Genomic DNA, 15,927 nt, shown 5'->3' on the forward strand with positions numbered 1-15,927 from the left:
GCACCCTGCATGTAAATTAGAGGCCTGTGCGCATGGATTATGGGGGCGGCGCCTCTTATGGATGGGCTCGCTCCCCCTCACCCCTCCAAAAAAAGTACCAAATGTGGCAGTAGAGGGGGGTGTGACAGTAGAGGGGGGTGTGGCAGTAGAGGGGGGTGTGGCAGTAGAGGGGGGTGTTGCAGTAGGGGGGGTGTGGCAGTAGAGGGGGGTGTGGCAGTAGAGGAGGTGTGGCAGTAGAGGGGTGTGGCAGTAGAGCGGGGTGTGGCAGTAGGGGGGGTTCAAACATGCAGAGATTCCCCTTTTGGGTGGAGCTTTGCTTTAAAGTGGAACTTTACTAAAAAAAAAAAAAAAGAATTGCAAACAGGCAATATTTTTTTCATGCAGAAGAGACATGCTATGCCAGGGATCCATACCCAGAAACCACTGGGCTAAAGATGCCAGCGGTTGGTGGGGAGCTCCGGGGGGGATTGTGAATCTCCAACAAATGGCAGTTCTGAAGACCCCATTAAAAAAAAAAAATCTAACACATATACAAAATAAAATAAGCACTTGGAAAAAAAAAGAGGAATTTGCCTTGTCTACAGCCTACAGGCGAGCCCCTCTGTGGTTTTGGTGTGTGAGATAAGCATTACCAGTGCAGAGTCAGTTACCGCGAATGATGAGATCCGGCCATATGGTTTCGCTGGAAGGATGCAGATGGCAGAAAGGTCGATGATTTGCGCATACGGCTGAAAGAATACATCTCTACGTTTTTTTGAAGTGGTGGAATCCAGTCAGCTGTCCTGATACCCTTGAGCAATACACTTTATAAAACACCCAAATTAAGCTAAAGTGCTAAAGATCAGATGACAGCGTGCTGAGACATCGAATTCTCGCGGTGTAAAATCTTTCACATTATACAAAAAAAAAAAATGGGCTAACTTTACTGGTTAATTTTTTTTTTTTTTTTTTTTAATTCATTAAAGTGTAATTTTTTCCCCAAAAATTGCATTTGAATGACTGCTACACCATTTCTCTATTCTCTAGGGTCTCTACTAAAAAAAACAAAAAACAAAAAAAAAAAAAATAATTTGCATTTGTTACGTAGACTAACAGCCAAATTTGAAAAGAAATTCCAATACCTATAATTTCATAGTTATTACTAGTTAGTTAGTTATTATTTAAAATTTTCGGATTTTCGTTCTTTCAAATTTTTTGGATTTTCTTTATTTTTGAATCTTTGGATTTTCAAATTTTTTAATTTTAGATTTTTACGAATTGATGAATTTTCGAATTAATGAATTTTCGAACTGACAAATTTTTCGAATTGACAAATTTCTGGATTTTCAAATGTTACGAATTAACGAATTTTCGGATTCATGAATTTATGAATTTTGATCATAATGAATGACCCAAACAGCGAAAAAAAACCCAAAAACAAATGAAATGAAAACGAACAAATTTTTCGGCAGTGCACATGTCTACTTTGTATTAAGCTTTAATACAAATGGCCAAGTCCCAGGCTGCATCCCGGGAAAGCGTAATAAAAAGCGTGACTATCCCAGCAAATCCGGGACAGTTGGTAAGTATGATGTAATCTGTACTGGGCCCACCTGGCTCCCCCCCCACCCCCCGCATTGTGCACATTGTGTCGATTAGTCCCTGATTTATGGCATGTTCTCTCATTGTTTAAAATCTATTTTTACGACGTTTAATACAGGGGATATGGCTGAAGCTATCTGCCATAACCCTGGTATCTTTTGTTTCTCTGTGGACAATTCAGCATCTGCTAAAAGTGATTCTGGTGGTGGATTTGCCACGGGATCACTTTTTGGGGCGGCGGGAGAGGTGCCCCCCCTTCCTGCTGCTTTCCGGTCATTCCGGAGCCCTCGGTAAACCTGGAAATGATCCGATCCATTTGCTAGATAAAGGGTGAGTTTGACAGCCAAGATTGACCTCCTTTACTCTGCAAATTACCCCCCATTCTTTAAAAAATTGAGGCCAACCTATCCCAGTGGGCTCATTATGACCTCTCTTGGTTGGGCAGAATTAATGCAATCAAAATGACGTTGCTCCCTCACATCCTGTATTTCTTTAGGGCTCTTCCTGTCCCTTTAGTTATGGCTCATTTACAATGTTTTTCAAGCCAAAATGATTTAGAGTGTATCGCCTCTCTAAATCGGTTCTATCCTGAGCTTGAAACCATGGGAGCTTGGGACTACTTAACCTATCCTGGAATTATCAATCTGCACAACTAGCCCAGATCTCAGTAGTCTACTCCTGCTTGGAGGTGCCCGACTGGGTTCACATCGAAAGACAGGCGGTACCTCATTACACCCTAGACTACCTTGAAATTGATACCTTCGATCTTGGCCCCTTCGCTTTCCCATTCTTTTTCTCTCTGGAATATTTTGAGAACTCAACCTCAGCTAGTCTCTACTCTCAAACTGCTAATGCATTTGTTTCGGAATCCTGCTGGAAATGAAGGCCTTTAGCTGGTGGCTGAACAAGGGGTTATACAGAATTGGATACTTCCTTTGGCCCTTGGGCCCACTCACCAAGGCAGATTGTGTTAGAAAATTGGATATGCCCTCTTTTGAACTATTTTGTTTCTCCCAAATTTACAATTTCCTACAAAAACTTTGGAATTCAAAAACTGAAGGGCCCAGTATCACAGCATACGAACTGAGTAGAATTATAGGGGTCAGATAATGTTGAGGTAATATATATATAATATAAGATAGAGAGAGAGAGAGAGAGAGAGAGAGAGAGAGAGAGAGACTGTTGCTTTAAGAATTTATAATTATGCTTGATTTGTTTCAGATCCTGGGAAATCGAAACTGTTGGATATGTGACGACACAACTACTGATAAGAACCCAGAAAGCTGCTCAAAATAGGCTTTTGTACCAAAACTAAACTGACCAGATACTACTGAATTCTAGTTTTTCGCCAGTCACATGATGTAACCCCCCCTTTTAACTTTTCCCTTGCTACTAAGAACATATGAATGCTGATTGGACTAAACTATACGATCACACCTATAACACGCCTTATGCATATTCATAAAGTATACAGTGTATTGTTAAACTTGATGTTTTTAAGGCAGAGACACTTCCTTCTTCGTTCGGCCTGGTAGTGCTGAATATCGGTGTGTGTTGTGTCTCTCCACTGCAGTGTATACAATAAAAAAGCACCTACTGATCTTAAGATCTGGACTCACTATCTCACCATCTGTCTTGTTTGGAGACCTCCACATCGGATTTAACAGAACAATGGTGTAGTCAAGCCATGGAGCAGAGAGGGGGAAATCACAATAATCTTCAAGGCGCTGTCCTTGCCACACTCAAAGTCTCCCTTTATGCTGGCATGGGAAACGGATCTTACACAACAATGGGACCTAGAGGTATGGAATAGGAATTCATTTAAGGTTTATAAAAGGGGTGCTCAATATGGTCCTTGTAGAAGCAAACCTAAAAGTCATGTCAAGGTGTTACTTAGTCCCATCCAAAATAGAAAAGCTCTACCCCTCAGCCTCTCCACTCTGTTTTAGAGGCTATGATCACTTTGGGTCTTTTAGAGGCTGTGATCACTTTGGGTGGTATGTTACATGTTTGGTGGGGATGTACTAAAATCATGAGTTTCTGGAACAAAATATTTTCTTTGCTCTGGAAGATTACAAGTATTCCAATAATAAAGTCACCCCAAATCACCCTCCTCAACTTTCCAGTGGAATCATCTTCTTCATCCTCATTGGAGCCAAACTGACCATCGCCAAGTCATGGAAGAAACCCTCAGTTTTCTGTCCAGTTGGCAAAAACGAAAATCTCCTGGATCATGGCACAAGAGAAGATAGCAAGCATACTCTTGGACTCCACTCAGAAATGTGATGCTATATGTTAACCTTGGACAAATTACATGAACATATCTTTGATCCCCCTAAATGCTAGACTTCCTCCCCCTCACATAAGGGCACTCTCCCTGTTGGTCACTCTCATCTTAATCCTCTCCTCTACTATGAACTCTCTCTTTCTCTCCTTTTTCTTCTGTCAACCCTCTTATGCCTCGTACACACGATCAGACATTCCGACAACAAAACCGTGGATGTTGGCTCAAACTTGTCTTGCATACACACGGTCACATAAATGTTGTCGGAAATTCTGATCGGCAAGAACGCGGTGATGTACAAGACGTACGACGAGTCGATAAAAAATTAAGTTCAATAGCTGGTGTGGCTCTTCCGCTTGATTCTGAACATTCGTTTACTTTTGTGCCTCGGAATTGTCTACACACGCTCGGAATTTCCGACAACAAGCTTTGTTGTTGTCGGAAAATTTGAGAACCTGCTCTCAAACATTTGTTGTCAGACATTCCGACAGCAGATGTTCTATGGAGCATACACACGGTAGGAATTTCCGACAACAGGTGCACATTGAACATTTCCCATTGGAAAGTCCGACCGTGTGTTAGACATGTGCGCCGTCAATAAATTTGTTTCATTTTGCTATGTTTCCTATTAGCCGTTAATTCGTATTTCGTAATTCGTGACCGAAATTCAATTTGGATTCGTACGAAATACGAATTGTCGTTAGGTTCGTTAACTTTTCTTAACAATTACGAACGTTCGTTATGATGAATGTAAAAAGCAAAAGATACCTTTTTCAATATGGCATTCGTCGGACTCATTAGGCTCATTATGAGGGGCTCCCACCATTCCTGTGCTGTACTCATTATGAGGGGCTCCCACCATCCCTGTGCTGTGCTCATTATGAGGGGCTCCCACCTTCCCTGTGCTTTGCTCATTATGAGGGGATCTCACCATCCCTGTTCTCATTATGAGGGGCTCCCACCATCCCTGTGATCATTATGAGGGGCTCCCACCATCCCTGTGCTCATTATGAGGGGCTCTCACCATCCCTGTGCTGTGCTCATTATGAGGGGCTCCCACCATCCCTGTGCTATGCTCATTATGAGGGGCTCCCACCATCCCTGTGCTGTGCTGACTTCCTCTTGGGGCTGTACCCCTGCTGTGCTCATTATGAGGGGCTCCCACCATCCCTGTGCTGTGCTTATTCTGAGGGGCTCCCACCATCCCTGTGCTGTGCTCATTATGAGGGGCTCCCACCATCCCTGTGCTGTGCTCATTATGAGGGGCTCCCACCATCCCTGTGCTGTGCTCATTATGAGGGGCTCCCACCATCCCTGTGCTGTGCTCATTATGAGGGGCTCCCACCATCCCTGTGCTGTGCTCATTATGAGGAGCTCCCACCATCCCTGTGCTGTGCTCATTATGAGGGGCTCCCACCATCCCTGTACTGTGCTCATTATGAGGGGCTCCCTCCATCCCTGTGCTGTGATGACTTCCTGGGTTTTTAACTTCATCATAATGAATAATCGTAATTATTATGGCAATAATAAAATGATATTAACGAACATTCTTATTTTGTCCGATTCTGAATCTCCCATCGACTACCAGTACCAGTCTCCCACTCCCATATTAAAAAAGGTCATTTTCCCAACAATCACTCAGCAGCAGAAGAAAAAACTGTGATTGGTCAACAAAACACCAGTCACGTTTCCGTTGTAAAGGAATTTGGATCCGAAATTCGTCAACAAAATTTCGTACAAAATTCAGAAGCATAGTAATTCATACTTTGGATGCTTCAGAATGTACGAATTTTCGGAAATTCGCACGAATTTTAGATTCGTACAAAACGAATCGCACGTGTCTACCGTCTGTACGAGGCATTAGATCACATTTTTTTCCTTTTAAGGTTCTAATACCCTCGGCTGCTATTTTTCGGTGAGATAATAAGCACTTGTCTAGGCAATTGTGACTTACTGCTAAAAATTAAGCACTTTGAGGCAATTTTGCCTTCTATACCGAACCGCTATTTATTATAGCTTATATATCCTACGTTTGATCATTTTTCCGGAATTATCTGAGGCACCTGGGTTGCACACTCTCTGTTCTCTACAATGTTGTAAACTTTTTCCTTGTAAAATAGATATTTACTTCTCCCCTTTTTCAGTAAGATATTAATGAGTGATCCAGTTGCTCTGATCTTAGTTGGTTTGTAACAATCTTTCTGGCCCCTTGAAGGGCGCATACTGTATACTGTTTTACGGATCGGTGTATAGTATGTCTGGCACATATTATATCATTGTTCACTTGATATTTTTAATAAGAAATTACTGAAATTAAAATTAAAAAAAAAATATTAATATTATATATGAAAAAAAAAAATATTCATCAAAATACTCTGTTCGTGTTCTGAGAAATTGTACTTAAATAACATGTTAAAAGTACAACACAAAAAAAAAAAAATTTCTTACACTAGGCTTCATACACGTACACCGCGCATTTTAAATTAGGATAATAAATGCTGTCAACCTCACGTGTCAACCGTAATATAAGACTACTTTAAAAACAGTGACAGATTTCAAAAGCCGTGCTGGTAACAATTATATATACTGTACATACAGTGCCTTGAAAAATGATTCACACCCCTTAAAATTCCCCACATTTTGTCATGTTACAACCAAAAACGTAAATGTGTTTTATTGGGATTTTATGTGATAGACCAACACAAAGTGTCACATAATTGTGAAGTGGAAGGAAAATGATAAACGATACAAATAAATATGTGAAAAGTGTAGGGGGGTACATTTGTATGGCGCCCCCCGGAGTCAATACTTTGTAGAACCCCCTTTCTCTACAAGTCTTTTTGGGGATGTCTCTACCAGCTTTGCACATCTAGAGAGGACATTTCTGCCCATTCTTCTTTGTAAAATATCTCAAGCTCTGTCAGATTGGATGGAGAGCGTCTGTGAACAGCAATTTTCAAGTCTTGCCACAGATTCTCAATGGGATTTAGGTCTGGACTGTGACTGGGCCATTCTAACACATGAATATGCTTTGATCTAAACCATTCCATTGTAGCTCTGGCTGTATGTTTAGGGTCGTTGTCCTGCTGGAAGGTGAACCTCCGCCCCAGTCTCAAATCGTTTGCAGACTAACAGGTTTTCTTCTAAGATTGCCCTGTATTTGGCTCCATCCTTCTTCCCATCAACTCTGACCAGCTTCCCTGTCCCTGCTGAAAAAAAGCATCCCCACAACATGATGCTGCCACCACCATGATTCACAGTGGGGATGGTGTGTTCAGGGTGATGTGCAGTGTTAGTTTTCCGCCACACAGCGTTTTGCTTTTAGGCCAAAACATTGAATTTTGGTCTCATCTGACCAGAGCACCTTCTTCCACATGTTTGCTGTGTCCCCCACATGGCTTCTCACAAACTACAAACAGGACTTCTTATGACTTTCTTTCACCAATGTCTTTCTTCTTGTCACTCTTCCATAAAGGGCAGATTTGTGGAGAACACGACTAATAGTTGTCCTGTGGACAGATTCTCCCACCTGAGCTGTGGATCTCTGCAGCTCCTCCAGAGTTACCATGGACCTCTTGGCTCTTCTCTGATGAATGCTCTCCTTGCCCGGCCGGTCAGTTTAGGTGGACGGCCATGTCTTGGTAGGTTTGCAGTTGTGCCATACTCTTTCTATTTTCATATGATGGATTGAACAGAGCTCCGTGAAATGTTCAAAGCTTGGGATATTTTTATAACCTAACCCTGCTTTATACTTCTCCACAACTTTATCCCTGACCTGTCTGGTGTGTTCCTTGGCCTTCATGATGCTGTTTGTTCACTAAGGTTCTCTAAAGCCATGTACACGCGAGCGGAATGTCTGACAGAAAAAGTCTGACAGAAGCTTTTCATCACATATTCCGATCGCGTGTGTGCCTCATCGGACTTTCTGACGGACCTACAAATAGAACATGTTTTAAATATTTCCGACGGAATCACTTCCTATCGGGAAAACCGCTCGTCAAAAACTGGTCCCGTCGTACGTGCTGTACGTCACTGCGTTTTGGACGGTCGGACTTTGGTCGGACTTTGAATGTGTGTAGGCAAGACCGCTTGAATGGAATTCCGTTGGAGTTCCATCAGAGAAACCTTCTGAGTTTATGTGTGTGTACGCAGCATAACAAACCTCTGAGGGCTTCACAGAACAGCTGTATTTATACTGAGATTAAATGACACACAGATGGACTCTATTTACTAATTAGGTGTCTTCTGAAGGCAATTGTTTCCACTAGATTTTAGTTAGGGGTATCAGAGTAAAGGGGGTCTGAATACAAATGCCCCCCCCCCCCACACTTTTCACATATTTATTTATAAAAAAATGTTGAAGACCATTTATCATTTTCCTTCCACTTCACAATTATGTGCTACTTTGTGTTGGTCTATCACATAAAATCCCAATGAAATACATTTAAGTTTTTGGTTGTAACATGACAAAATGTGGAAAATGTCAAGGGGTGTGAATACTTTTTCAAGGCACTATATATATATATATATATATATATATATATATATATATATATATAAAACGCTTGGGTGCCATGGACTAGTGCAGTTTCACACAATGGATCCCAAGCCCACAGTGCTACTCCGGTCCCCCGGGATGCCACTTTGAGGTTTGAAGAAGCACTATTGCAGTATGAAACGCGTCGCCTCTCCATTGTTCTTGTCTTGGTGGCAGACATGCGTTATATTTTGTTTAAATACATCTATGTTGGATCCATATTGTAGGTGTACAGACGTTCCTTCTTCTCCTATTATCCCAGTGGCGAGTCGTGACTTGCACCCAGCATATCTGGATGTGAGTGTGATCACTTGGAGCGGCGTTACCTTACTGGATCTGACTTCCAGAGGGGGTGGCACTTGACATGGTGGGTCCTCTGCCTTCCCAGCCCTTAACCAGACCAGGTAGCATAGTTCAAATCTGGAGGCACTGGGCCCCTCGGAAATCCCCTACACTGGAGAACTGCCGCCGACCACATGTGGTGGGCGCTCAATTTGTGTTCCTTCCTACAGGGGAAGTTACTTAGGACCCCCCATTATACTGGCAGGTATACTATACAGCCAGCCATCTAAGAATAACAGCAGAGTGCCTCCTACTGGAGACTGATAAGAACAGATACTACACTTGATCTTAGCCAAAAGGCAGAGGAGCTCACGGCGCGCCTCTGCCATGGTTACCATCGTGCTTAATTTTTTTGTTCTTTATGCAAATCCTTCAATAATGAAGACATGCGAGGACTTCGCAGTGAATGTAGAGCAGAGGACCCCCACCCAGACAGGACAATAATTTTCCGATTCGTAGCCCGGCGGACGGTGACCTTTTTAAATATCTGCTGAGAGAGGCAGACGCAGAAGTGCATTGATTACTGCTCGTCCAATGATCCGCTCACCTCGCTCACACCCACAGTTAATGGGCCAGCAAAACTTTGTGACTTCAGTGATGCGCTCTATTTGGCAGGGGTCCCTCTCCTGACGTCTGCAGATTATTACCCAGGCGGACAGAGGCAGTGTCTGCTGAAATCAAGCTTTTGTTTCTGCACAAGAAAGACTCAGAAACACTTCGATACGGGGATGTGATGTTAGGAAAGAGCTTTTTTTTTTTTTTTTTTTTAACCTTTTTTGTTTTTATCGTTAATGGACTACTAGACAAAAAAAGGAAAAAAGAAAAAAAAAATAGAAAATATGAAAGAGGTACTAATTCTATTCCCAACTAGTAGTAGTAGTGAAATTGTATGTCCCAACATTGACGCCAATTTTATTTTTTATTTTTTTAACCACTTGCTTACCGGGCACCTAAACCCCCCCTCCTGCCCAGACCAATTTTCAGCTTTCAGCGCTGTCACTCTTTGAATGACAATTACGCGGTCAAACAACACTGTACCCAAATGAAATTTTTATCATTTTTTTCCCACAAATAGAGCTTTCTTTTGGTGGTATTTAAGCACCTCTGAGGTTTTTTATTTTTTGTTAAAACATTTAAAAAAAAACAAAAATTAAAAAAAAATACAAAACCGTTTTATATTTTGTTAATAAATTTTGCAAACAGGTAATTTTTCTATTTCATTGATGTACGCTGATGAGGCTGCACTGATAGGCAGCGCTGATGGGCAATGATAAGCTACATTGATGGGCACTAAAAGGCGCACTGGTGGGCACTGATAGGTGGCGTTGGTGGGCACTTAGAGGTGGCACTGATGGGTGGCACTGATGGTCAATGGCGTCCCTAGGGGGGGCCAGAGGGGGCCCTGACCCACCCCAACATTATGCTGTGCCCCGCCATGTGCCCCCCCATTAAAAAAAATATATATATTTTTTTTTACAAAAAGGCAATGTCTTTTTGTTTGCATTCGTAGCGGATGCGCCGCATCTTACTCGGGCCGCCGCTGGAGTAACACAGTCTCTATTGAGAGGGAGAGTGTCCCCAGTCAGCTCCTGCGGGTGATTCCTCCCCCCTCCCTCTGCTCGCTGACACTGCATAATGCGAGCGCTCACACAACCACGGCTGCCCGATCTGCTCCTTCCCCTGCATCCTCATTGGCAGGGAGAAGAGCCAATTGCAGGAAGGACTCCACCAGGACTCTCAGTTACTGAAAAAACAGACTGATTTCTCCCGTCCTTAGGACAGGAGAACCAGCCTGTAAATTCCAAGAGATGCCAGACCAGCGCTGTCAATAGCAGGGGCAGGACAGCAAGAGGAGGCTGGGAAACCCCACAGTGGCAGAACACCGGGGCCCGGTGGCAAGACAACCTTTGCAACCCTGATAGTTCTCCCACTGCTTTGGACCCTTATATTTTCTTGGTATGCTGGTGACAAATATCTCTTGTTTTCTGCCACCCTGGGGGGGCCCAATACAGTAGGAAGGGAGCCCACTGCAGAACATGTTGTGGGATCGTAGTAAAGGGCCCAAGGATATATATATATATATATATATATATATATATTTGCATTGTATAGTTGCCCCCCTACTTTTGTCCCTGTCCCCCCATGTGCCCCCCCTAAATATGAAAGCTGGAGACGCCACTGATGGGCATTGATAGGTGGCACTAATAGGAGGCACTGAAGGGCACTAATAGATGGCACTGATAGCTGTCACTGATAGGTTACAGTGATGGGCACTGATTGGCACTGGTAGGTGACACTGATAGGCAGCACTGCTACCGCAATACCACATTGCCCAGGGCAGCCACCCTTCCTGCTCACCCCTTTTCCTGGCCCTGAATGGAAGAAAGGGAAATCTGTACTCATCAGATTCACTTCCTTGAAATTAATTAACTAATAAGGGGATCCTTTGGACCCCTTGCCAGTTGTCCACTGCATGCCTGGAGCTCCAAGTGATCAGCATTAAGTAGATGTACACTAAGGGATGGGCCTATGTTTCGGTTCACATGTAGATCCAGACCAAACTTTGGCTCTTCAGGCCTTTGGACGATTGCTCAAACTTTTGCCTATTAGATCCCTGTTCGGTAGTAGCCAAGCATTATATATACAAGCCGTATTTCTACCACCTCTACAGATAATAGCTTCTCGCTGTCACTGGTTCCTAAAGAAGCTGCGGGGACTTACATTTATTCACTGCATGCATTGACTTTACTGCACACTGTGAGCTTCTCACAGTGTGCATTAGAAACTGCAGCAAGTCAGAAAGAGCCCCACCTCATTTCCTGGCTGGAGGACCTCCAGAGCCATCTCCCTTTAAATCATAAGCTGCATGAGCAGGGCCCTCCTATTGATTCTGTATTGTATTGTGTGTATACAGTCTCCTATTACCCAGATAGCAAGTAATAAAGCTGCAAGTTTGAAAATGACTTGCTAAGCTCAGTGGCAGCCCATCCATCCGGGGTGCGGGGGCGCTGCCGTCCCCCTAATCCATACGCTCGGCCCCTAATCCACATGCAGGGTGGCGGACGCATGGATTACAATTTTTTTTTTTTAAAAGCCTGAGGCTCTAATTGGCTTAACAAAATGTGTGGGCTCAGGGGGCAGAGCACTGCGCCCCGAGTCCTCCTAGTTGTGTGACAATAGCGAATTAATATTTGCTCTTGTCTTCAGGGGCGGCCCGTCCATAAAGGGCGTATGTGCGCTACCTCACCTATCCATGCTTTCGGCCCCCTGATCTACATATCTGTGGTGACAATGGATTTCAATGCGGTGGTGAGTGTTTTTTTGAAGCACCTGATTAGAGAACCAGAGGCTCTAATAGGCTTCAAAAAAGGGTGGCCTCAGAGTTGGGTGACGATAGTGAATGAATTTTTGTGATGTCCATAACCTCTCCGCCAACCAGGAGGCAGGTCAGGTGATCCTATTGGATGCCTACTTTGGCAGTAGAGGAGACACGCGGTGGAGGAAGCCGCTGGAGGAAAAGACACCGGAGCCTCCGCGGCTGCTGCTCACACTCCAGCAGAGGAGGAGAGGACACCACAGCCCAGCGGGTAAGTGCCGGACCGCCTGGGGGGGGTGTGTTTTAGTGCCGTGCCACACAGCTGGGGGGGTTCTTTGTTTGCCCCCCTAAAAGAGGAGCCCACCAGCCACCACTAATTGTCTTCATGATTCTCCTCCCGAAAGACCCGATTGGCCAAGAGGAAAAGCAATCGTATTGGCCGCCGTGCCAAGGGAAGGTGGAGGGAAGCCCCCAAGGACGAAACCAATGTGAAGCCCGAGACATAGAGGAGGAGGAGATGCAGGAAGGAGTCAAAGGTGTCCATGACCTAGATGGGGTAAGTGCAAGGCCTACCAACCGGGGGGGTGTCGTTGTAAGTGCGAGGCTGACCGATGTGGTGGTAGCGGAATGTCTTGTTTGCCCAACCCCCCCCAAAATATGCAGCACCAGCCGCCACTGGCGAAGCTATTGCTAGCTAGACTTGCCAGGCTTCACAATTGCATAAGTCCACATGGCATGACTCCAAATCAACTTTCTTTCCAAACATTCTGCAAGTCTGCTGCAAGTTCTGGTTCAATTATGTTGAGCAATAGTCATCCCACCACAGGAGGGCACTGTGGCTGAATTTTCATGCTGTAGGCTTGCAAAGCTCTTGCTAGAGACTTGCCACACAAATTTACTACAAATTGGAAAAGTGTCAACTAGAACTTGTGCTTCAAGTGCTCTGAAAGTCTACAACCTGCCAATGAAAATGTGCATCAAGTTAACAAGACTTACAATTCAACACTGCCACAAATTTGTGGCAAGTGACCCTTGCTATCTGGGTAAATAGCAAACTGTTTGCTTAATAAATCATGTATAATAATTATAATAATCATCTAGCCCTTTCCTCCCTAGCCTGACTGTCCCTGGCCTGCCCCTTTACTCCATTGGATTTCAGTTCTTTCATTCATGTGAGGCTCAGCGTCACATGTGAACATTACCTAGAAACGAGTGTCTAGGAACGCCCTCTCCTCCACACCGACATCCACCCCATTAAGGCATTTTGATATTATTTGCATAACCCTTCCAAAGAGCCAGGCCCCCGGTTTGCATTAGAGCTGAAGGCTGTTTGAAGAAGAAGAGTCCTGAGGCAGGGTGCTTTGATGTCTTCATGACTCTATGTACATGTAGAGGAGCAATGTTCTGCTGGAAGGCTTAAAGGGGGCCCCTGACTTGCCTAGAATTACAACTGTTGTAAGAATTGTTGCTTTTTTCTTGCAGATTTCTATCTCTTTAAAGTTCTACTTTCTCCGTGTAGACTATACCAGGGCTCAGCCCTCCACCAGACGGTTAAATCTACAGATGACAGCTAGTCGAAGGAATGCCTACATGCCAGTCAAGCTTAGTACCGGCACAAAAATCTGTGAATTCATGTGAATATTAGGTTCTTTGTTCTTAATAAAACCTCTCTATTATAGAACATTATGAAAACGCAAGGTTTTTTTTTTTTTTTTGGATTCTGGTGAAAGAGAATAAAAACATACAAAAAGCTAAGAAAACCCCAAGGCCTTGTTCCTCTAATAGTACAGGTAGAATTCCTGCTCAAGCTGTTCTCTTCATTTTAACACTTGGTAAAGTCCTTTAGCAAATGACACCGCCATCCATTAAAAGCCTTTTCACCGTTTGCTCTTTTGAACTTTCCCTTAAAATGTTTGTCTGTTCACCACCCATTACTGCCCACCGCAACATGAATGTATGCTTTTTTCAATACAAGACTGAAAGTACTTATTTTTCTGTTCTCTAAATAAAATATGCGCCCATAAGCGGTTTATCTGCTTTGAATGTTATAAAGTTTGGCCATGATTTATACCATCCATTCTCAACCAAGGTTCCATGGAACCCTAATGCCCAGTATACACAATCGGACTTCCCGACAACAAAACCGTGGATTTTGGTTCGAAGGTTGTTGGCTCCAACTTGTCTTGCATACACACGGTCTCACAAATGTTGGCCAACAATTACGAACGTGGGAACGCGGTGACGTACAAGACGTACGACGAGCCGAGAATAAGGAAGTTCAATAGCCAGTGCGGCTCCTTCTGCTTGATTCCGAGAATGCGTGGAACTTTTGTGCGACGGACTTGTGTACACACAATCGGAAATTCTGACAACAAAGTTTTGTTGGTTGAAAATTTGAGAACCTGCTAGCAAACCTTTGTTGGCGGAAAGTCTGACAAAAAATGTTCGATGGAGCATACACACGGTCGGACTTTCAGCCAACAAGCTTACATCCAACATTTCCCGTCGGAAAATCTGACCATATGTATGCGGCATAAGATTCCTCCAGAGGTTGCAAGGGGGTTCCTTGAGCTGTGACTGATTGACTTCCCATCTGATAAGTCTGGGGCCAATGCCACTTGACAGTGCCAGTAGCATGACACCAGTGATCTTATTAGCCGGATGCAAGGGTGGCAGTCTGACCACCACTGTAAGAAGGACATTCTTCTCACTGGCCACCAATGTATGGAAACTTATTCCCAGTGACTACCAGTACAAGGAAGATTATTTCAGAGACCACCAATTTAAGAAGAATTCTTCCCACTGATCACCAATGCAAGCAAGATTCTTCCTAGTGACCACCAATATAAGGAAGGATCTTTCAGAGACCACCAAAGTAAGAAGCATTCTTCTCACTGACCACTAATATAAGTAACATTTTACCCACTGGCCTCAAATATAAGCAGCATTCTTCCCACTGACCACCAATGTAAGGATTATTCTTCCCACTGATCACCAATATAAGGAAGGATTTTTCAGAGACCACCAAAGTAATGAGCAATATTTCAACTGGTCTCCAATGTAAGGAACATTCTTCCCACTGATCACCAATGTAATCAAAATTCTTCTCAGTGACTGACCTCAAATATAAGGAAGGATCTTTCAGAGACCACCAAAGGAGCATTCTTCCCACTGATCACCAATGTAAGGAGCATTCTTCTCACTGACCTCCAATGTAAGGGACATTTTTCTCACTGACCACCAACGTAAGGAACATTCTTCCCACTGATCACCAATGTAAGGAACATTCTTCCCACTGATCACCAATGTAAGGAGCATTCTTCTCACTGATCACCAATGTAAGGGACATTCTTCTCACTGATCACCAATGTAAGGAACATTCTTCTCACTGATCACCAATGTAAGGAACATTCTTCTCACTGATCACCAATGTAAGGAACATTCTTCTCACTGATCACCAATGTAAGGAACATTCTTCTCACTGATCACCAATGTAAGGAACATTCTTCTCACTGATCACCAATGTAAGGGACATTCTTCTCACTGATCACCAATGTAAGGGACATTCTTCTCACTGATCACCAATGTAAGGAGCATTCTTCCCACTGATCACCAATGTAAAGAACATTCTTCCCACTGATCACCAATGTAAGGAGCATTCTTCTCACTGATCACCAATGTAAGGAACATTCTTCTCACTGATCACCAATGTAAGGAACATTCTTCTCACTGATCACCAATGTAAGGAACATTCTTCTCACTGATCACCAATGTAAGGGACATTCTTCTCACTGATCACCAATGTAAGGAGCATTCTTCTCACTGATCACCAATGTAAGGAACATTCTTCCCACTGATCACCAATGT

The 15,927-nt window shown here is 43.6% G+C and overlaps 1 protein-coding gene and 1 pseudogene across 1 annotated transcript in view; both read right to left on the bottom strand.

Moving 5' to 3' along the window:
• Window positions 1-15,927, bottom strand: part of LOC141107404 (protocadherin-11 X-linked-like) — a 1,915,236-nt gene that overhangs the window by 162,304 nt on the left and 1,737,005 nt on the right. The window lies entirely within an intron of this gene.
• Window positions 8,945-9,056, bottom strand: LOC141109085 (U2 spliceosomal RNA; annotated as a pseudogene).

This window comes from Aquarana catesbeiana, linkage group LG09 (genome assembly GCF_042186555.1).
Source record: "Aquarana catesbeiana isolate 2022-GZ linkage group LG09, ASM4218655v1, whole genome shotgun sequence".
Taxonomy (NCBI): Eukaryota; Metazoa; Chordata; class Amphibia; order Anura; family Ranidae; genus Aquarana; species Aquarana catesbeiana.